Genomic DNA, 23188 nt, shown 5'->3' with positions numbered 1-23188 from the left:
TTGCAAAAGAGGCAAACCACTTCCTCCAAGTGACAAAGGAAGTTGCAGACTCCTTCAAGAAGCACAAAATTGGGCAATCTTTCTTGTCCAACATTGCCACTTGTGATGAAGTGGGAATTAGTACTAAGGGCTACGTTGCCTTATATGGTCTCCTTAAGGATGCTTTAAGGGAAAGAGGAATTACTGAGAATGTTTTTCCTATACCATTTAAGGTCAATCTTGCTAAGAAGGCTTTGAACTAGGATGTGTACTTTCGAATAGGGGGCTATTTGCACATAGAGGAGATAATGTCTTCATCCACCTTTACCAAGAGGTCAAAAGGAGTAAGAAAACATACCAATGCAAGCGTCGGTGCAGACAGAGTGGACAAGGGATTTCCTTACTCAATGTCAAATAATATTTTTGTTGATTTGAGAAAGCTTCAAATGGCAATGGTACATTTTTATGGTGTACCATCTAATGATGAGGCTACAACAATGCGTAGTCAGTTTTGTTTTCCAAATTATGGTTTTTCATATGTTATTTTTGACATTTTGTAGCGCTAGGATCAAAGTTGACGTGTGTGCTCTAGCTAGACGAGTGTCAAATTGTGAAGAAACAAAGACTAGAAAGGATGAGTATTACTCTCATGAACGAGGCCTTATTTCATGCGAGGCGTTATCCTCATCATCCATACTTGGTGTGGCTTCAAGGTTGATATAGGATTTGCTCTCATCAACTGTGCGGGGATTGTGCGAACCAGACAAGTCAGGGCGGATAGGAGTTTGGTTGGCAACAATCCTGCTTCTGTTGCAACAAACTCCTCATTCGTGACTTTACTCTGCTCTGACAGAGTCCCTTAATGGAAGCAACTTGTCATCTGTATGTTTTGGTGCAGGATCAAGAGGGAACTCCATCTTTGTGCATATAAGGCTTAAGCACTCATCTAACCGCTCACCAAAAGCCTTTTCCAGATCATACAAGAATAGATACTCTTCATCTTCAATCATTATGTTGTTTAGGCGGTTGATCTCCACTTTGGGTATTGCACCTGGGTCACGATTGTTGAGGTCGGGCACCTCGAAGGTGCCAGAAATATGCTCTCTCACTGTAATTTCCCCTTCCAAGAAGTGGGTATATTTGACGGCTTGCAATCTTTGCTCACTCTGGACATCTATAGGGGCAGGCGTGGGATCTTTACTATTTGGCAACACCCCACCCATTGCCAAATGCGGGATCTCCATCTCCTCCAAGGAGGGCTCCTCATTGACAAGGAAATAGAATGTTCTATATTTGGTGCTTGTAAACGGGCTACGACATCCGATTTCTTGAGGCACAAACTCAACAAATGGATGAGATCCTCTTGGATGTGGCCACACAGCTCTTGGATAAAATTCCTAGAAGAAGCGACAAAACATTACCACAGAAGAAATTTAAAGTATGTATTGGAGCATAGCAAAATGCACCTTGTAGCTGTAACCCTTATTTTTTGAGCACCGCCTTCGGGGGCTAAAGTCTCTATGGATGAGAATCTCCTCTTATGTTTCCTTGCACCTAAGGGCGTCTTTTTAAGATGCAGGATCTTATCTTTAAGCTTTGCAATCTTAGCATTTTTCTCTTCCACGTGTAGCTTAGCAGTTTGCACTTCCTCCTCTGCATGAATGATCCTTTCGCGCAATCCACTAGTGGTATGGGAAAGAAGTTGGCATTGATGCAAAGACCATTGTGTGCTATTAGCTCCAATAGTCAACAATCACTTGCAGTGTCCACCAAGAAGACCTTGCTCCCCTCTCTACATATTGTAAGAATAAGCAAGGCTATTGAATGTTGAATACACATTGATCATTAGGGTAGAGGCAACCATGCACCCAAAGGTCCACATTGGTGTGACATGTATCATGGTGTTGTTGTGCAATTTACAAGTATTGACGTTTTAAGGGTGCGAAGTCCTTTGGCAGTCGAACATGTAGAGACACCATTTTTGAACTTGGAGATCTTGCTGCGGATGGGAGGTTTGTAATGTCACTTAGCTCCATGGAAAGGGGGATAAAGTTGGCATCAAGCAAGAGACCTATGGTATGAAGAGCTACAACAGAGATACGGAGTGGAGAGGAGAGCTATGGAGTGGACAACTATGGAATGGAGAGCTGCAGAGCTACGGAGTGGAGAGGAGAGCTATGGGATGGAGAGCTGCAGTAGAGCTATGGAGTGGAGAGCTGTGGAGTGGACCTGCAACAAGGAGAGGGAAGGAGAAAGAGTTTGTGATGAAAAATAGAAGAGAGAAGAGAGAGGGAGAGGAGTGTGAGAGAGGGGAGTGATTTTGGAGGGAACTGAGAAAAGGTGGAAAGTTTGACATTTTGCAGGTCTAGCAGTGAGATTTTGAGAGAAAAATTTGATTTTTGGGTATGCATATAGGTTGGGGAGAAGTTTTGAGTAAAAATGAGGTTTATTTGAATTTTTCTTGAAAAAGGGCGGGGGTTATGGACGCCCTTGATGATGTGGCAAAAGAAAGGGGGTAGGGTAGTTATTGTCATAAGGGCCACCACTCTTTTGGGTAGAGAGAGAATGTACCTAATACCCCCCCAGGCTCTATTTCAGCCTACAAAAATCCTATGACAACCCAAAAAAAATCCTATGAGAAAACCCTCATTGAATGCTCTTCTCTCCTAAATCACACACATTTTTTTGCCTTAATCCCTTAAAATTAGGGATCCTTACAAGGCCCTTTTGGGGTTCATATTTTTGCTAATGTGACAGAGCACTAAACCAGATCACTATCAAAGTAATATTTCTTGTACTGTGGGTAGAAGATCTGTTTGATAATCTACAAGGCTCGACCTACTTTAGTAGGATTGACCTTAAAAGTGGCTATCATCAAATAAGGATAGTGAATGAAGATATCGTAAAGACCACATTCACACAATGTTGGTCTTTATATGAATACCTTGTCATGCCTTTTGGCTTGACAAATTCTCTAGACACTTTCAACTGCTTAATGGAGAAAATCTTCAGACCCTGCCGCAAGTTTACTGCGATGATATCATCATCTACTCCAAATCTATTGAGGAGCATAAGCAACATCTCTAGGTAATTTTTCAAGCATTGAGGGAGAATAAACTTGTCATTAATCAAAAGAAGAGTGAATTTTTCCTTCAAGAGATTCAATACTTAAGTCACATTATCTCGCAAGATGGTATCCGTATGGATCCAACCAAGTTAGAGGTAATAAAAGGATGGCATAACGCAAGGAATCTACAGGAGCTCCAAAGCTTTATTGGTATGTGTGCATACTATAGATGCTTCATAGCTATATTCTCACAAATAGCAAGACCATTACATGACTTGACAAAGTAGAATGTTAAGTATATGGATTGCCAAAGAACAAAATGCTTTTGAGAACCTTAAAGAAAAATTTACTTTTCAACCTGTGCTTACATTGCCGGATCTCTCAAAACCATGTGAGGTCCAATGTGATGCTTGTGGAGATTGCCTTGGAGCATTCTTGCTTCAAGAAGGGCATGCCATAGCATATCAGAGTCGAAGACTCGATTCCGATGAGCGAGTATTGGGCATCTACGAAAAGGAATTGCTATCTGTCATACATGCCCTTGACACATGGAAGCACTATCTTTTGGGGATCCTACTAACGGATCACCAAAGTCTTAAGTACTTCATGACACAAACCAAGCTCTCCGACAAACAAATGAGGTGGGAAAATTTTCTTTCACAATTCAATTTTCATATTGCTCACAAGCACAATCAAGTGGCCGATGCACTATCATGATGACCAAGGGGAAATGCGGTGTCCATAGCAACTGACAATGATCTATCTTCCATGATAGATGAGTATGCTATTGACCCCGATTTGAAGGATGTAATTTCATCCCTTGCCTTAGGGAAGAAAGAAAAACCATTCACCTTGCAGGATGGTTACCTTCTCCATGCAATAGGCTATGTGTTACTCACTCCCTTCATGACAAAGTAATGTATGAATCCCATGCTCCTCCCTATGCGGGGCATAGAGGGCAACCTACTCTTTGAGAAGTAGAAACATACTTCTATTGGCCTACCATAAAAGTAGACATACAAGAGTATGTTTGAAAATGCATCGTATGCCAAAAGACAAAGTATGATATAGGGAAGCAACCTGGGGTACTCCAGCCATTACCAATCCCTAATTCACCATGGGAGAGTATATCCATGGATTTTATCTTTGGATTACCCAAGCCTATCCATGGGAATATGCAAATATGGACAATAGTCGACAGGTTTAGCAAACAAACACACTTTATACTTGTCAAAAAGACTATTAAGGCGCACCAAATGGCAAACCTCTTTATAGCCCAAATTTTCAAACACCATGGCTTGCCAACATCAATCGTGTCGGATAGAGATCCTCAAATGACCAATAATTTTGGGAAGGGTCTCTTTGAGAATCTAGTTACAAGGCTAGATTTCTCTTCAGTCTATCACCCACAAACGGATGGCCAAAGTGAAATAGCTAACCTCACGATTCTAGATCTACTCAAGACCTATGTTACGAAAGTAGATCAACGTTCCCAATGGGAGAGATACCTACCCCTTGTAGAGTATGCGTACAATAACACTATATACAGGGAAGACTCCTTTTGAGATCATTGACGAAAGACCAAAAAGTCCCTTGCTACTTAAGGTACATGGGAAGATCTTCGCGCTGATGAGTATAGCCGAGACCTACAAGAATATTTTCAAAAGATTGAGGCTATATCCATCTCCCAACAAAGGCAAAAAGCTGTTATTGACAAGCACAGATGGGACTTAGCCTTCAAGAAAAATGATTGGGTCCTACTTAAGTTTCCCAAGGCTCAATTGAGGCAAACTACGAGCAAAAATCTTACGCGTTATCAAAAGTATTATGCTAAATTATCAAAAAGATACAATGGTCCTTTCCAAATCTTAAAACGAACCAATGAGATGGCCTATCCGCTAAGAAATGTAGACTAATGACTAAGACTTTATCTTCTCTACCTCATAGTCCAGGACGACTATGGTTTCAAGAGAGAGGTAATGTCATAAAATGTAATATCTACCTATTTCAAAAAGACTTTCTCATATTAAACTGATCATTTAATATTGCAAAGATGAATGGGAACAAGAGGTAGAATATAGACATGTGCACATAATGGAGCTCAAAAGACCTTAGGGTTAGCTTCATTCAAGACCTCCAAAGGTTAGTGTTAAAAGTTATTACCTAGGATCTTAGGCAAGGTAGGAATAACCTTGAGGTGGGAACCCTACCCAAGTGTTGACCGCTGGGTCAACAACACAACATAACTCAAGTTTCGTACCAAAGTCTTATCTTTTGCGAGTTATGAAATGCTGCGGATTATGGCTATAAACGTCATTTGTAATGAGTAGTTATTCTAGTTTCAGAAGCCGGAGTGTAATGGCACTTCAAGATTGTAAATACAAAGCCATTTGACCCTTTCAACCCCATTTTTGGTTAAACCTAAGGTAGCCTTAGTATATAAGGTACCTAGGTCATTTTGTAAAAGGACTTTAATCATAATCAAAGTTTTAGCACTGCCGTCTACTATGTGAGAGAGAGAAAGAGAGTGAGTGTGAGCTTCATCCTCCCGCTACGCCCGGCTCGCTCAACACATTGGAGATCCGATTGCACCATTGCGGTAGGCTCGAGGAGAGCTACGCGACAACGCCAAGCATTCCACGCGAGACGAAGCGCACACGCCGACGTATCTACTAGCTATTTGTGGCCGTAAGTGTATCAAATGATGTTTGTTTTTTGTGTGCTAGTAGTCTATAGAATCGTGGCGACATAAGCTACGCATAGGTACTCATAAATTTCAGTTTCGAGCACTTTCAAAATTCGGCTCTGTCATCCTATGCGTTTTCCGCAGATGGGTTTAGAGTGAGGGTTTTGAGTATAGAAGCTTATGGACAGGTGTATCCTAGTGAGGGGATGGTGTTCCTTAAGTTTCGTATGAATCTGGCATGATTAGGTGAGTTACCTTCCGCATGTGTGTATGTGGCTAGGTGGTGTAGTTGAGAGCAGTGAGGTTCTTGATTGTGGTTTAGTTGGCCTTCCTGAGTGTTGTATGTGTAGGATGGTCTCAGCCTGACAAGCTTAAGAGATTTCCTCCGTGTGCCTATCGTGTCATCTGTGTCCTCGATTGACATTATGTTGATCTAGGTAGTGTTTGTATGCACTTCATGGGTGTGTGAGTCTCTCCCGTCCAACATTGGCGCCGCTGCCGGGGACACAAGGACCTAAGTAGGTTTCCTACTAACACTTGTGTGATGGTTGCTAGATTTAGTTTCGGCTAAAAAAAAGCGTTTTTCTTAAGTGGATCCGGAAGAGGATATTCCGCGATCAAGTGGATAGCCAGGAAGCGTGTGTCTTGCCGAGGGTCTGCGACTAGATAGGTTTAGTTAGGATATGTGGATTAGAGTAGTTGTTGGTGGTCGAGTGATTTGTGAGGTGATAAAAGCGTTTACTAGTCCGTGTGTGGCAATGAAGCGTTTTTCTACTCATAGATGCAAAACCCCATATGGTTTGTAGGAGTAGCTTTAGGTAAGTGATTTGATTCTGATCTAGAGCTATTCATCATTGAATTATTTGCTAAAGTGCTTGATTGCATTTGAAATCACGAAAAAGTGTGCTTTTGAGGGTAAAAATGCATTAAACAAGCTTTTGTGGATATTTTTGTATGACTAACTGATGTTGTGCATATAAAAGAGCATTTGCAAGGGTTCTGTGAAGAAAACCTGCAATTTTGTAAACATAGACATCCTACGCGTAGGATGTCTCAAGGGGGTTCTGGAGACCAATTTTGAAAATTCTGACTGCACCAGTGGGTTAAGAGGGTAGGTTTTACCCTAGTAACATATTGACTTGGGTGTTTTTCCCTATTTTTGTTGACCAAAAGCCAAAAGGCGGAGTCAAAAAACGCAAAATTTTAGCAAAGGCTTAATTGAGTGATTTTTGCATGTTTTTGCAATTGTGAAGCATACTTGCACTTGCTGAGAGCATAAGGAAGCATAAGGGACACTTCAGTCTGAAAAAATCAGCAGTAGACATCCTACGCGTAGGATGTCTACAGGGTGATCTGGTGGAAATTTTGAAAATCTGAGGTTACCAGTGTGTTTAGAAGGTAGATTTTACCCTGTTTTCACCTGGAAAGTGGAAGTTTGACCAAATTTTGACACATCAAGACCAAAAGATGAGAATGGCCAGACATCCTATCCAAATTGTGCCCAAGGCATAATTTTAGAGACCAAACCATAGGATGACTTCATGTGCATGTTATACATGATGTTTTGAGTGCATGTGGGAGTTTTCACCTCATTTGGGTGAGAAAATTGGGTTCAAAGCGGACTTTAACACTTTTGACTGAAAAAGGCAAGAATAGGTAAAATTTGGGTCTTTTGAGATCCAAACTCAAATCTAAGCATACCACTGGGTTGCTGACATCAAGGGGAAGCTTTGGGTCAAGTATGGGGTCAAACAGGCCAAAAAGACATCCTACGCGTAATATGACATATGTGTGATTTTGCACTCCAAACTTAATTTTGAGCATACCACAGTGATCAGCACCTTAAGGAGAGTCTGTGGTTCAAATTTGGGGTAATTCTGAGCAGTTAGACATCCTACGCGTAGGATGTCTAAGGCATAATTCTGAAACCAAAATTTTATTGTGACCATACCATGCTGTCATATAGCCTTAGGCAAGCCTCCTAGTCAAATTTGGTCCAATTTGGAGCTGATTTGACTTAGGAATTCATCAGAACAGACATCAGGATTTTGAAACAGATTCTTGATCATTTGACCAGCCTATAGGTGTCAGAATCAAAAATTAAAAATAGCTGTGAGTTTAGCACATCAAGGGGAAGCTACAGTGCAAGTTTGAGCTGAAACAGAGCGAAAAGACATCCTACGCGTAGGATGTCTCCAGCTTGATTTAGGACTCCAAATCAACCTATGAGCACACCACTGTGATCAGCACATCAAGGAGAAGCTGGGGTGAAAATTTCAAGTCATTCTGAGCAAAAAGACATCCTACACGTAGGATGTCTCAAGGCCATTTTTAAATCCAAATGAGATTCTGAGCATACCATTGTGTTGCTGGACTTAAGGGGAGTCTCTGGACCAAATTTTGTTAAATTCTGAGCATATAGACATACTACGCGTAGGATGTCTCCAGGCCAGTTTTAGGGTCCAACTGTGCTTTTGACTACACAGAAGTGTTCACAGTGTCACAGAGATCCCAAATCTTTTTTCAAAATTGAATTTGGACTCATTTTGACCATTCTAAACTGCATTTCACTGTTTTGGCCATAACTTTCACAAACGGTATCGGATCGGAAAAGTTTTTATATCAAAACGTAGCCTGAGAGCGGCTCTACAGATCTTAGAGCAAAATTTTAACTAAATGTATGCCTATGGAAACCATTTAGTTCAACTTTGAAAAAAAAAAACGTCGTTTGAGGCCTCAAAATTCATTCGGAAGTCAGGGGTGTCTAAAAGCGACAATTTACAAGAATTGTGACGAAACGGTTGCGGTTTTGGACATAGTTTCGACTTTTCCCTAACCAAAGCACTTGAACACAGTGGACTAAGTCTACTTGAACCAAGAAAAAGATCTTAAGCCCAGAAATCATGTCTACCCTAGATTCAAACGCAGCTTACACAAGCTTGGAGATCTCGACGATAGAGGAATATCCTCCCACAATGGATCTTCCAAACTTGCAATTGATAAAGACCCATCTTGTTGAGAGAGTTTGGATGATCGATCATGAGAGTGAAGGACTATATAGAAACATTGATGACAACGAGGTCAATCTTTATAGGTGCTCAGATCCATACCTAGAAGAGATAACGGATTACAAGCTCTTATATGTCTACACATACGGAGTTGACTGTCAATGGAGATCTATAGTTGTTGACAAGTATGGACGAGAATACAAAGTTGTAGAAAGCACAAATCCACAAACTGTACTAGAAAGAGGTGGATATTTGGTCAATGAAGGACCACAAATGCCTCCACCAAAAACGAGAATTCCTATAGGAATTCCAAGAAGAGAGCCACCAGGATTCCCTTCAAGAGCGATAACGAGAGAAGGATTGGGAGAGTCTCTGGTTAGACTTGTAGACAATCGACGAGTTAGACCATCCCAAGTCCAGAAATGGGTAAACAGAAAATACTCCGGAGATAAAGATCCGAGAGATCACATAGCGTCTTTTAGAAGAGTGATTAGAGCAGAGGAAGTTTCAGATTTTGCGACACAGTTTGCGGGATTTGGATTGACTCTAGAAGATGATGCAACTACATGGTTCGACTCGGTGGAAAAATGGGATTTTGAGACCCTAGATGAGCTGTTTGAGGAGTTTATTGAAAAATTCTTGCCAAAAGGCATTGCTCACAACACGGTCTCGCAAATCCATAGATTCAAACAGAAAGAGAATGAATCAGTACGCAAAGCATCATTACGGCTCAAGAGATATGTTAAGCTCTGTTCAAGAGCGGAATTACCTATGCAAGCAAGAGTGATGTTGATCTTTATCTAGGGAATGAGACATGCGGGCCTTCAGAAGGATCTGCATATGATAAGGAGGACGACGTTAAACGAGTTGATCAAAGAAGCTCTTTATCTAGTGGATAATTGTGAGGCATACAAAGAAAAGGACTTAAAGAGTCAAGGAGATGACACATCCTCTTAGCACAGTGTTTCAGAGATAAGTGAGTCCATTGCCAAGCCAACGAAACCTATTGATCAAGAAAAGCTTATCGACGACTTAGTCAAGAGGTTGATTCCTCTTGTAAGGTCTGATTCGGGAGAGCCGAAGTGGTGTGAAATTGAGAGAAAATGGACGAACCATACGGGGGAAGAGTGCTATTATAGCATGGAAAACGCTAGGGAGAAGAGAGCCACCAAGATTCCCTTCAAGAGCGATAACGACAGAAGGATTGGGAGAGTCTCTGGTTAGACTTGTAGACAATGGACGAGTTAGACCATCCCAAGTCCAGAAATGGGTAAACAGAAAATACTCCGGAGATAAAGATCCGAGAGATCACGTAGCGGCTTTTATAAGAGTGATTAGAGCAGAGGAAGTTTCAGATTTTGCGACACAGTTTGCGGGATTTGGATTGACTCTAGAAGATGATGCAACTACATGGTTCGACTCAGTGGAAAAATGGGATTTTGAGACCCTAGATGAGCTATTTGAGGAGTTTATTGAAAAATTCTCGCCAAAAGGCATTGCTCACAACACGGTCTCGCAAATCCATAGATTCAAACAGAAAGAGAATGAATCAGTACGCAAAGAATCATTACGGCTCAAGAGATATGTTAAGCTCTGTTCAAGAGCGGAATTACCTATGCAAGCAAGACTGATGTTGATCTTTATCTAGGGAATGAGACATGCGGGCCTTCAGAAGGATCTGCATATGATAAGGAGGACGACGTTAAACGAGTTGATCAAAGAAGCTCTTTATCTAGTGGATAATTGTGAGGCATACAAAGAAAAGGACTTAAAGAGTCAAGGAGATGACACATCCTCTTAGCACAGTGTTTCAGAGATAAGTGAGTCCATTGCCAAGCCAACAAAACCTATTGATAAAGAAAAGGTTATCGACGACTTGGTCAAGAGGTTGATTCCTCTTGTAAGGTCTGATTCGGGAGAGCCGAAGTGGTGTGAAATTGAGAGAAAATGGACGAACCATACGGGGGAAGAGTGCTATTATAGCATGGAAAACGCTAGGGAGAAGAGAGCCACCAAGATTCCCTTCAAGAGCGATAACGACAGAAGGATTGGGAGAGTCTCTGGTTAGACTTATAGACAATGGACGAGTTAGACCATCCCAAGTCCAGAAATGGGTAAACAGAAAATACTCCGGAGATAAAGATCCGAGAGATCACGTAGCGGCTTTTAGAAGAGTGATTAGAGCAGAGGAAGTTTTAGATTTTGCGACACAGTTTGCGGGATTCGGATTGACTCTAGAAGATGATGCAACTACATGGTTCGACTCGGTGGAAAAATGGGATTTTGAGACCCTAGATGAGCTGTTTGAGGAGTTTATTGAAAAATTCTTGCCAAAAGGCATTGCTCACAACACGGTCTCGCAAATCCATAGATTCAAACAGAAAGAGAATGAATCAGTACACAAAGCATCATTACGGCTCAAGAGATATGTTAAGCTCTGTTCAAGAGCGGAATTACCTATGCAAGCAAGACTGATGTTGATCTTTATCTAGGGAATGAGACATGCGGGCCTTCAGAAGGATCTGCATATGATAAGGAGGACGACGTTAAACGAGTTGATCAAAGAAGCTCTTTATCTAGTGGATAATTGTGAGGCATACAAAGAAAAGGACTTAAAGAGTCAAGGAGATGACACATCCTCTTAGCACAGTGTTTCAAAGATAAGTGAGTCCATTGCCAAGCCAACGAAACCTATTGATAAAGAAAAGGTTATCGACGACTTGGTCAAGAGGTTGATTCCTCTTGTAAGGTCTGATTCGGGAGAGCCGAAGTGGTGTGAAATTGAGAGAAAATGGACGAACCATACGGGGGAAGAGTGCTATTATAGCATGGAAAACGCTAGGGAGAGGTATGTACAACCTGTTCCAGAAGCACCTACTCCACCTAGATACATTACGGGAAATGCGCCAGGACCAGTAGGAGTTTTAAGGCCACAGCTTGTCTTAGGACAACAACCTCCGCTGCCAGGTGCTAGAATGCCGGTAGACATGAGATACATGCCAATGATGGAAGCATCAAATAAACCAATGCCAGTACCAGCTACAATGTGGTATAGCAACCAAAGTAGGTACTACCCTTCGGAGCAACAAAAGGTGAGAGAAACACATGGAGTGGTGAGGCCGGTACAACCTCCACCTCCCGGGTTTCAGTCGAAAGAAAGAAGGTATGAAATGGATGAAAGGACATTGCGATTCATTGCAAATAGCGGCTTATCTAGGTCAAAGCTTGCTTATAGCCAAGAGGAAATGCTAAAAGAATCTCCTCAACCAGAGACAGTGTAACTTTTAATGGCCTAAAATCTTATTTGTAGCGGAAATTAGCATGAACATAGTGGGCATTTCATTAGAATAGATTCCTAATGATAATTACAAGAGTGCTTGGGTGGAGAGAGCAACAAAAAGCATAACACCTAGTTAGATAGCATTGACAATACTTTCAAAAGAGAGAGCAATTAAACTATTGACAACAGTTGAGGACCGGATTTGCATGGAGCTGGTCCCCCCTCCAAAAGGCTTTGTATTATGGTTTCTCCCATCAAGAGAGACATTGTACAATACAATTCTTTGTGTTCCTTCAAGACTAGCTAGTGCAATGAAGATGGAAGCTTCATACACCTAGCAAAACACTTAATCAAACACAACTTGAATTATCCCCGTTCTCAGACCCAAGACCTCACACACCTTCGAAGATGGTGAGAGCTAGCAGGGTATGAGAGTAGATTGAGAGGAAAAAGAAGTATCTTACGAGAAAGAAGTACATCTCCTCACATAATCACTCATATTAGCATAGCTTAGCTTAGTAATTAGCTTGGTAGAGAAGATGAGCATGCATTGAAGCTTGGCTCTTGGTTGGATTTGCATCCACATGCCAAGAGAGTGTTGATGTAGGCTTCTATCTCACAAGCTTGGAGTAGGTGATGAGCTCTCCATTAAAGCTTGGGAGGAGATAGAGTGTTTTTCCTTCACACATGGTCAGGTGTGAGAGTGTGTGTGTCAATGCCAAGCAAAAATCAGCCCCCCTCTCTCCCTTGGGCGAGCCCTAGCTGCTAAGTTAGGCTGGCTTTTGCCTCATTGGACCTCCCCAGGTCTAGCCAATAGGGATTAAGCAGCATAAATGATAGCCTTCTGACATGTGTCCCCCTTTCCCCTTTTGTGAGAGCTTTAGGTAATTAAATAATTAAACTAAACTCTCATTGGACCCCTTTGCCTCCTGGCCAATAGGAATCAGGCAAGCCATGGGGCTCCTGAATGCTCATTGGACCCCTTGGGAGACTGCCCAATAGTCTTCTAGGACACTTAATTCTTATTGGTTTCTTTTATTAAATGTTTTTAAATTAATTAAACTAGATTTACTCTAGCTTAATTCTCATTGGTCCACTTCAAGGGTCTTCCAATAGGAATTGGGCACACCTTGTGGGCATCTGGCCTAGGGAGCTGACATGTGTCCCTCATTCCCTTTGTGTAAAGGGAGCCTGTGTGTGTGTGTGTGTGTGTGTGGTTTTCTCTCTCATCCCCTAGCTTTGGGGCTCGCCCCCTCCCATGTAGGGATGCAGAAAGACTTTTTGGGCACACACACTAAGCATCCAATTTTCCCTAAGGTTGACCTTTGGACACAACCTTTGAATTTTGGAACCTTAGCATTTTGGAAGTCTTAATGGGCTGAACCTTAGGGTCTTTTTAGCCCGTTGTTTCACATGGCTCTTTTGCAGATGGCCCCCCCTTTGGATCCCTATTTTCCCTCCTTTGGATCCCTACTGTGGCCGGTCTGCTAACTTAACCAATATTCTAGCTTTTTCTCCCTTGGCACTTCCCCACATTAAATGATCAGTTTAATATGAGAAAATCATTTAGGAGAATTAGATATTGATTATTATGACATTACCTCTCTCTTGAAATCATAGTCGTCCTCGACTATGGTATAGAGAAGATAAAGCATATGCATGAGTCCTTTTCTTAGCGGGTAGAGGATCCCTATGTTACCCTACGACATCATTCCATAATAAATGACTAGTCCATTTGGCGCTTGAGAGCATGAGGCTGCCGCAAGCATGTCTGCACATTAGTCCTATCAGTCTTCCATAGTAGAGTGACAAGCTCTACTTGGTGTTTGGGAGACGTCGTCCCCACAAACTTGATCTAAGCATGCATACTACTTCATTTTTGTGCACAAATCAAGAAAAAGAGAGTCTTATAAGACAAAAATTTTTGTTCATTTTTAACATTTTGTACATTTGCTTACTCTTGGGAAGCATTGTAAGCATTGACAAGGTTTAGGTTATCCTTTAATTGTATGCCTTGCATCCATCTAGCATCTTCAAAAGGATAATTCTTAAACTTAATAAGATATCGTCTGATAGTCTTACCGCCTCTTAATACCTTGTCTTCATGTCGGAGAATGGACTCGGGCTGCAGCACCTCCTCGTGGTCCTCGATCTCTGGTGGGTCTTCAATAGTTGGTTCTTGAGGTGGCTCTCTTTTGTAAGGCTTTAAAAGGCTCACATGAAAAGCATTGTGTATGAGCCAATGATTGGGCAACTTAAGTTGATAGGCCATCTCATTGATTGGCCTAAGAATCTGGAAGGGACCATAGTACCTTTTTGCTAGTTTAGCATAGTACTTTTGGTGGCCCGTAGGATTCTTGCCCGTCGTGTGCCTTAATCGAGCCTTGGGAAACTTTAACAAGACCCAATCGTTTTCTTTAAAGGCTTGGGCTCTTCTGTGCTTGTCAGCAGCAGCCTTTTGCCTTTGCTGTGAGATAGAGATAGCATCCTTAATCTTTTGGAAAGATTCTTGTAGGTCTCGGCTATACTCATCTGCAGCGAAGATCTTCCCATGTACCTTAAGTAGCAAGGGACTTTTTGATCTTCCCTCAATTACCTCGAAAGGTGCTTTTCCTGTAGAAGTATGTACAGTGTTATTGTAAGCATACTCTACTAAGGGTAAGTACTTCTCCCATTGGGATCTTTGATCTACTTCCGTTACATAGGCTTTTAGTAGATCGAGAATAGTTAGGTTAGCTATTTCACTTTGGCCATCAGTTTGTGGATGATAGGCCGAAGAGAAGTTTAGCCTTGTTCCTAAATTCTCAAAGAGACCCTTCCAGAAATTACTGGTCATTCTAGGATCTCTATCCGACACTATGGACATTGGCAAGCCATGGTACTTAAAAATTTGTGAAATGAAGAGGGTTGCCATTTGATGGGCTTTGATAGTCTTTTTGACAGGTATAAAATGAGCTTGTTTACTAAACCTGTCTACTATCGTCCATATTCCCGTATTCCCATGGATAGACTTAGGCAATCCAAAGATAAAATCCATGGATATGCTCTCCCACGGTGAATTAGGGATTGGCAAGGGTTGAAGTAATCCAAGTTGCTTCCCTCTATCAAATTTTGTCTTTTGACATACCACACATTTGGAAACATACTCATGTATGTTCACTTTCATGGTAGGCCAATAGAAATATGTTTCAATTCCCTTTAGGGTAGACTGAATCCCTCTATGCCCCGCATATGGGGGAGCATGAGATTCATACATTACTTTCTCACGTAGTGAGTTAGTAACGCATAGTCTATTGCCATAGAGAAGATAACCATCTTGTAAAGTAAATGGTTCTTCTTTCTTCCCTAATGCAAGGGCTGAAATCACATCTCTAAAATCGGGATCAATAGCATACTCATCTATCATTGAAGATAGATCATTGTGAGTTGCTATGGAAACCGCATTCACTCTCGGTCGTCTTGAGAGTGCATCGGCTACTTGATTATGCTTGCCAGCAATGTGAGCAATATGAAAATGAAATTGCGAAAGGAAATTTGCCCACCTCATTTGTTTGTCGGAGAGCTTGGTCTGCGTCATGAAGTACTTAAGACTTTGGTGATCCGTTCGCAGAATGAAAGGAGTCCCCAATAAATAGTGCTTCCATGAGTCTAAGGCATGTAGAACTGCAAGGAGTTCTTTTTCGTATATGCCTAGAGCTTGCTCAACAGGGTCGAGCCTTCGACTCTCATAGCCTATGGCGTGCCCTTCTTGGAGCAAAACAGCCCCAAGGCAATCACCACAAGCATCACATTGGACCTCAAATGGTTTTGAGAGATCCGGTAGTGTAAGCACAGGTTGAGAGATAAGCTTTTCTTTAAGCTTTTCGAAAGCATTGTTCTCCTTAGCAGACCACGTATACCTAACATTTTTCTTTGTTAGGTCATGTAATGGTCCTGCAATTTGTGAGGACTTTTCTATGAAGCGTCTATAGTATGCACACATACCTATAAAGCTTCTTAGTTCATGAAGATTCCTTGGTTTAGGCCATCCTTTTATTACCTCTAACTTGGATGGATCCATTTGGATTCCATCTTGAGAGATAATGTGACCTAAATATTGAATCTCTTGCAAGAAAAATTCACTTTTCTTTCGATTAACATAAAGTTTATTCTCTCTTAAAACTTGAAATATTACCTGGAGGTGTTGCTTGTGTTCCTCTAATGAATTAGAGTAGATGATAATATCATCAAAGAACACTCCAGTGAAGGTTCGATGAGGTCTGAACAGCTTCTCCATCAAGCGGTTAAATGTGGCTGGTGCATAAGTCAAGCCAAAAGGCATGACAATGTATTCGTAAAGACCAAATGTAGTACGAAATGCGGTCTTTACAATGTCTTGATCAACTATCCTTATTTGATGATAGCCACTTTTTAGGTCAATCCTACTGAAGTAGGTCGATCCTTGTAGCTTATCAAATAGGTCTTCTACCCGTGGAACGGGAAACCTATTCTTGATAGTGATCCTATTTAGTGCTCTATAGTCGACACACATACGATATGTGCCGTCTTTCTTTTGCACTAATAGCACAGGTGAGCAAAATGGAGATGAGCTAAGCCTAACCATGCCCTTCTCAATTAACTCATGCACTTGCCGCATAATCTCCTCTTGTTGAGCTTGAGAAACTCTATAAGGAGGTTTGTTAGGCGGTGAACTTCCTGGAAGAAGTTCAATTGCATGGTCGTCATTACCTCGTTTAGGAGGTAGCTCACAAGGGATGTCGTCAATAAAGACATCTTGAAACCCCTTGAGAAAATTGGATAACTCTAATTCCTTTTGGTTGCTTTTATTTTCTTTTGCTAAAGCATTAGGTTCATTTTGAGAATCTTTAACAAAAATCATGTACACGGAAATAGAGCTCTTTATTGACTTGTTGAAAGCTGGTGTATGTACAATGGGGATGGTGTTACCCATCTCCCTAGCATCTATATACATGTCCTTTTCCCTGAACTTAAAGGAGATTCTCCTTTCAGGAAATTTAACATGGGCAGCCAGACGGTCAAACCATGGTGCCCCTAGGATTACATCCTCATGCTTGAGAGGAGAGATAAAGAAATCCTCTTTGTCCACATAGCCTTGGACATGAAGCCTCAATTTCCCGATTAAGGGAGTGACTGAAGCTTCTTGCCCCTTGAAGGCACTGTCTGCGGGTAGGATATCTCCCATCTCGTAGGATTGTATGCCTAGCTTGGTGGCTAACTCCATAGATATGAAATTGTGAGTAGAACCAGGGTCAAAGAGAATAAAAGCATCATGTTCTCTTACCTTTCCCCAAGCATGGCATAGAGGAGATCCTTTGTGGTGAGTTTGATGAATCTCCTCCTCTTGGATTTCAACCAAAGAAGCTCTAGGAGGATCTTGGCGGTTGTTCTTTTGGGGACAAGCGCGGTACGCATGCCCTTGTTCGCCGCACTTGAAACACCGGTTATCTTTACGATAACGCTCAAGCTCTTCAGGAGAGAGTTTATTCTTTCCTTTGTAAACTCCCTTCTCTTTGTCTTTGTTGGAATTTCCCTTAGGAGACTTTTGGACATTGTCCTTCCCCTTAGGCTCATTGGAACCCTTGTTTTCCGGGGGCTTATTATTTCTTTTACCCCCCGTTTGGAAATTGATTCGCGAGGCCACCATAGTATGATGTATTACCGCCGATATGGTACGTGGCCTTTGGGAGTTGACATACTCCGCCATTTCTTCGGTTAAGCCCGCACAAAATTGTTGCTTTTGCTCTCCAAAATCCAACCTTTTGAAGACAGTGGCTTTGAGTTGTAAGTCCCAAAACTTGTCTACATATTTGTGGATGGATTCATTGGGAGAGAGCTTTAAGCTTCGCCATTCGGTGAGTACTTTGTCTTTGGCATCGGTGGCCAAAAACTGCTTCATAATGGAAGCTCTTAAAGCCTTCCATGTTCGTGGAGCTTCACCGTTGGCTCGTAGGCTAGACCACCATTGTCTGGCGGACTTTTGAAAGTGCATAGCTACATGGCGTAGCTTAGAGGACTCCGTGAAGCCCTCATCTCCAAACGCCGCATCGAATTGCTGGATAAAGGCCAAAACTTTGTCTGTAGCACCAAAGGTACCATCATAGGTAAGGAAAGAGATGCTCTTCCCTCCCTCTTTGAATTTCTTCAGCTTGGACGACCTCTTCCATGCGGCATAGGATTTCCTATGGCCTCTTCTTTTTGATGGTTCAAAAGTTGCACCATCACTTTCTTCAGAAGATGAAGAATTTGAAGAAGGTGGAGAAGAGGGTGACCTCTTTCTCGCCTTTTTCTTGTCTTGATCTTTGTCGTCTTCACCATAGCTTTCATAAGAGGAAGAGGATAAAGAAGATGGAGAAGAGGGTGTCCTCTTTCTCGCCTTTTTCTTCTCTTGCTTTTTATCATCCCTCTTTGAATTATGGCGTGGAGAAGAGTGTGATGGTCTTCTCCGCTTTGGTGGTGATGGAGAGCGTTTAGCCCGCCGTCTTCGTGGAGCCATCTCCGCCGAGGTGGCGGGAGACTCGCTTCTTTCTCGTTCCTTCGGTGGAGGCTCTTGAGTTCTCCTTTGGGAAGGAGATGCATCATCAAGAAGTAAGTTCTTGAGCCCTTCATATGGATTCTCTTCTTCTTCCCGAATCGGAGAGAGACCTCTTTTGGTAGTCTCACAAGGAGGCTTCCTAGGTGTTCTCTCGTCATGGTGATGAGCTTGGAGAATCCCGTGAGCACGGAGCTGCCGTTGCACTTCACTTTGGAGAGATGGATTGCCCATGGCTTGTTGAAGCCTAGAAACAAGATAATTAACAAGCATTGAAGCATCATTAGTAGCTTGCTCATGAGCAAAATCAAAGTTATCAACATTAACTTCACTCTCTTTAATATTGTCAGCCATTCTAACAATTTTTAGGTGTAAACTTTTTAGGTGTACTTTGGCACTTCAAGACCTAGTTGCTACTCCTCTTTACCCCTTTAGAAAAAGCACTCAAGCTACTGTACCCGCGGCTCGAATACCATTAATTGCAAGGAATAGAAGAGAGGGTCTTTCGACACCAAAACAGCACCGGCTCCTGTCAAGCTTCTAATAGCTCAATAGTGGTTAAGCCGTAGGCAAGCCCCGTAGGACTCCACTATTAAGACCATAGCTCTCGACGGTGATGCCCCGTTAACTGCACAAAGGCAGGCGCACTGCAAGGCTGAAAAATCCCTATTCTACTTACTCACAGGCAATTAATAATACCAACCATTTGTAGCTAGCTTGAGGACCTCCCTTCTTGAGCAAGAAAAGAGAAACCTTGAGCTCTGATACCAATGTAACTTTTAATGGCCTAAAATCTTATTTGTAGCGGAAATTAGCATGAACATAGTGGGCATTTCATTAGAATAGATTCCTAATGATAATTACAAGAGTGCTTGGGTGGAGAGAGCAACAAAAAGCATAACACCTAGTTAGATAGCATTGACAATAATTTCAAAAGAGAGAGCAATTAAACTATTGACAACAGTTGAGGACCGGATTTGCATGGAGCCGGTCCCCCCTCCAAAAGGCTTTGTATTATGGTTTCTCCCATCAAGAGAGACATTGTACAATACAATTCTTTGTGTTCCTTCAAGACTAGCTAGTGCAATGAAGATGGAAGCTTCATACACCTAGCAAAACACTTAATCAAACACAACTTGAATTATCCACGTTCTCAGACCCAAGACCTCACACACCTTCGAAGATGGTGAGAGCTAGCAGGGTATGAGAGTAGATTGAGAGGAAAAAGAAGTATCTTACGAGAAAGAAGTACATCTCCTCACATAATCACTCATATTAGCATAGCTTAGCTTAGTAATTAGCTTGGTAGAGAAGATGAGCATGCATTGAAGCTTGGCTCTTGGTTGGATTTGCATCCACATGCCAAGAGAGTGTTGATGTAGGCTTCTATCTCACAAGCTTGGAGTAGGTGATGAGCTCTCCATTAAAGCTTGGGAGGAGATAGAGTGTTTTTCCTTCACACATGGTCAGGTGTGAGAGTGTGTGTGTCAATGCCAAGCAAAAATCAGCCCCCCTCTCTCCCTTGGGCGAGCCCTAGCTGCTAAGTTAGGCTGGCTTTTGCCTCATTGGACCTCCCCAGGTCTAGCCAATAGGGATTAAGCAGCATAAATGATAGCCTTCTGACATGTGTCCCCCTTTCCCCTTTTGTGAGAGCTTTAGGTAATTAAATAATTAAACTAAACTCTCATTGGACCCCTTTGCCTCCTGGCCAATAGGAATCAGGCAAGCCATGGGGCTCCTGAATGCTCATTGGACCCCTTGGGAGACTGCCCAATAGTCTTCTAGGACACTTAATTCTTATTGGTTTCTTTTATTAAATGTTTTTAAATTAATTAAACTATATTTACTCTAGCTTAATTCTCATTGGTCCACTTCAAGGGTCTTCCAATAGGAATTGGGCACACCTTGTGGGCATCTGGCCTAGGGAGCTGACATGTGTCCCTCATTCCCTTTGTGTAAAGGGAGCCTGTGTGTGTGTGTGTGTGGTTTTCTCTCTCATCCCCTAGCTTTGGGGCTCGCCCCCTCCCATGTAGGGATGCAGAAAGAATTTTTGGGCACACACACTAAGCATCCAATTTTCCCTAAGGTTGACCTTTGGACACAACCTTTGAATTTTGGAACCTTAGCATTTTGGAAGTCTTAATGGGCTGAACCTTAGGGTCTTTTTAGCCCGTTGTTTCACATGGCTCTTTTGCAGATGGCCCCCCCTTTGGATCCCTATTTTCCCTCCTTTGGATCCCTACTGTGGCCGGTCTGCTAACTTAACCAATATTCTAGCTTTTTCTCCCTTGGCACTTCCCCACATTAAATGATCAGTTTAATATGAGAAAATCATTTAGGAGAATTAGATATTGATTATTATGACAGACAGATTTTCACAAAAGTCGTGACAACCACTTGGTCAAACAATGTCCTCATATGGAGATCACTGAAGTAAATGACTATTGTCTTGAGTGTGGCATCACTCACTTGATCCCCGATTGCCAGAAAAACCCAAACCAAATCAGGAAAATCACGACAAATGTATCGGGGATTGTTCCACTCCCTAGTAGCTCAGAAAATGAAAATGTTGTACCAGTTCAAGTGGTTACGAGAGCACAAGCTCAAAAGAAAGCTGATGAGAATCCAGAGACAAAGAACACGGAAAGTGACACGAGTCCAAAGACAGATGATGGACCAAAGACAGACGCACCTAGTCAGAAAACCAAGAGCAAACGAAATAGTTGGAAAGCTAGAAAGACTAGGATGAAAGAACACAGGGAACGAGAGCAAAAATCCCTAGCTGAGAAGCTTATCGAAGCTGCGGAGAAGATAAAACAACATGAGGAAAAGGAGGCACCTTCTCTTACACAGATGGTTAAACCTCTAGAAGTACCATCCACGGATGAGAAACCGAGAAGTGCTAGTTCAGGAGGATCTGTGTTGGTAGAGAAGGTTAATGAGACATTAGATGCCCTCTTGAAAGCCTATGATGCGAGGCTCAAAAACAATCAAACCCAAGAACAAAGGTGGATGACATATCCCTGTACGGAACTAGAAAAGCAAAGGTTTGAAATGTGCAAGAAAATGATTCAAACAGCCAAAGCTTTACTAGAAGCACGAGTTGCAAAACCTGAGGATGTGATCCGTGTCATGCCTACACAAATAATCCCACCAAACCAGGAACTAAAAGAGCCAGATTCTAGTCATGAGCACAGACCAAACCTCAAAGACCCAGCATTAGAACCAAGGATAGTACTGAATACCACGGATAACTCTTTCGAGGGATTTCACCAAGCTATACCTGAGGATTGTAAAGAGATAGATGGTCTTGACGAATTGTGGAAACAAGTCAATGAGGCCAATGAAGCCGATGACCTAAGAAGACGAGTAGACAAGACTCGTGATGAACGAGAAGTGTTTCTACCACCAATAGAGGAATTTGAGACTGGATCTCAAATGAATCTAGACGTGCGATCGTATTGGGGCAACAAAGGATCTGTACAATCTATGGATAGTCAACCCCATTCGCTAAGAACACTACCATCCTACATGGGAGAGTACGAGACCAAGTTAGATGTGGTTGCAGTCCCATCACAGAGACTGTCTCCCAACAAGGCCATCGATTCAAAGGGGCTAGTAGATATTCTATCTACCCCAGTCACCTGTACAATAGTGTTAGCCGATTTGCTCAGAATAAGACCAAACATGTGGGCTAATGTGGGTAAATGTCTAGAGAAATTTGGTGTAAAAACCCCAATGACTCAAATTGAGGAAGGCATCAAAGAGCTTGAAATGCCTCAACTAAATACTAGGCTAGTGCCATTAAAGAAGGTAGGCGAGTATTACGAGGGAGAAGATGGAAACACCACCCTTCCTGTGGAATTCAATGGTGTACAAACCATGGCAATCCTTGACAGTGGAGCTGGTGTGGCCATTGCAACCAAAGAGGTTTGGAAAAAATGGGGAAAACCTGCCTTGAGATCCACACGAATGACCCTGCAGCTTGTAGACGGACACAAGGAAAAGCCCATAGGACTGCTAGAAAAAGTAATTGTTACTTCTTGTGGCATTGAATATGAACACACTTTTGCTGTTGTTGACTTTGGCAAGAAGAACAACTATGAAATCATTCTGGGAAGACCATTCATGTGACAATTGAAAATGGTCCAAGATTGGGGTTATGACCATATATACCTGAGACATATGGGAACCATAACAAAGATAAACTTGAGGGACCATAGCTATAGGGATGTGACGAGAACACCGGTTGAGGAGTTTGATTTCGCCACAGTAGCAGGATCAGAACTTCCAGCTTGGTTAGGTAAGCCTAAAGAACTGTGGATGTGTGGAGCTTCACAATGTGGTAGCTTGAAACGTGAGGAATGTATCCTAGAGCGTGTTATAGAGGATATGGACTATATCCCAGAACCATTTCCTGAAGAAGTGTTAGAGCCTTTTGGATGGGAACACATCTTGGCTACTCTGGACGTGTGCGCCGTTGAGGATTCTCCCACAACAAATTTTTGTGATGAAAATGGCTATGATGTCGTTCCTTATTTTGCAGTGAGTGTAATCCAGGAAAACGAAGAGAAATAGACATCAACAAGCTCTTGAAATAAAGAGCACACAAAGAAAT

At 42.1% G+C, this 23188-nt stretch overlaps 1 pseudogene; it reads left to right on the top strand.

Moving 5' to 3' along the window:
- The window catches only part of LOC147464649 (uncharacterized), a 39665-nt pseudogene extending 38963 nt beyond the window's left edge, over nucleotides 1-702 (top strand).
- The last annotated feature ends 22486 nt before the right edge of the window (nucleotides 703-23188 follow it).

This window comes from Adiantum capillus-veneris, chromosome 1, assembly GCF_014529385.1.
Source record: "Adiantum capillus-veneris isolate H3 chromosome 1, ASM1452938v2, whole genome shotgun sequence".
In the NCBI taxonomy this organism is placed as follows: Eukaryota; Viridiplantae; Streptophyta; class Polypodiopsida; order Polypodiales; family Pteridaceae; genus Adiantum; species Adiantum capillus-veneris.
The sequence above is the reverse complement of the archived record's forward strand: the minus strand, read 5'-3'. Positions and strand labels throughout refer to the sequence as shown.